Source organism: Salvelinus sp. IW2-2015, linkage group LG4q.1:29 (assembly GCF_002910315.2).
Source record: "Salvelinus sp. IW2-2015 linkage group LG4q.1:29, ASM291031v2, whole genome shotgun sequence".
Lineage (NCBI taxonomy): Eukaryota > Metazoa > Chordata > Actinopteri > Salmoniformes > Salmonidae > Salvelinus > Salvelinus sp. IW2-2015.
Window position 1 is genome coordinate 48,111,773 of NC_036842.1, and position 1,111 is coordinate 48,112,883.

The following is a 1,111-nucleotide window of genomic DNA, read 5'->3' on the forward strand; positions in this document are numbered from 1 at the left end:
GGCTATTTATATGCCCGTCCGACACGACCATTGGAATCATGGGTAATTCAAAGCAGGAAGCAATGTACTAGCTATTGACCGATTGGGTAAAGACAGTACAGTATGAAGAAACGCAGAAACAGCTTCTCCAATAGAAATCCCCGATCACGTATGTAGACGATGTCATGGCAACGTTGGCTAGCTAAACTCATGCGCAGAAACACGTAATCGTCTAACGGTCGTCTTGTGCCAAACTGCGCATATGCAGACCGTCAAACCAACGGCACTCTTTCCATATAAAGTTGTTTTTGACGAAAATTAAAACGTGTAGGTTTGTAAATTCTACGAGGTTGGATTATTAACATGTTCAACTACTTAAGACATTGGCTCGAATGTAGGTTGTGCCTTTTAGATTATGAGAAAATTAACAACTAAGAAATCATTTTTCACTTATTTTATTAACTTCTCACACCCTACCCTAAATCTAACCGTAACCCTTGTCTGCGTGGTCTTCTTCGCAAGTCTCATTATTATGCTGAGCTTCTGCGTTTAAAAACTCTGTGATTTGTGTGCGTTTCAAATAGGAAGATTAGTGCTAACTGGAATCCTTGGGAAATCCCTACCCTAAACCTAACCTTAGCCATAACCCTTACCTAAGCCTACCCTTAACCCATACCTTAAATATTTTACAATGGGTTAGGGACCTCTCGAGGACCTCAGATAGCAAGGACTGTTCCGGATACACAAAGGGTCACAGGCCTGAGCTGGTTATCAAATCTTTACAATGCCTGCTCAGCCTGGTCTCATAGACTAGACGTAACATAGTAAACGTAAATTCAGGACACTGAAATTAGTATGACACAGCATGTTACATTTGGTATAATTACATAATCGACGGTTACTTAAGGCAAAAACTAAAGGAGGGTGGTTGGTTAGCCACCTAGCTAATGTTAGTGTTAGCCACCTATTTAAGAAAGGTTTTTCAACAGAATCGGTGGAATGAATAAACACAGTTCATTTTCATAGCAGCCACGTTGTATTCCTTCTCGCATCTATGCACTTTCCTCCTCTCACCTTTTCCCTTTGCTTGTGGACTTCAATGCACAACTCATCAGCTGTATGTGACCAGGCA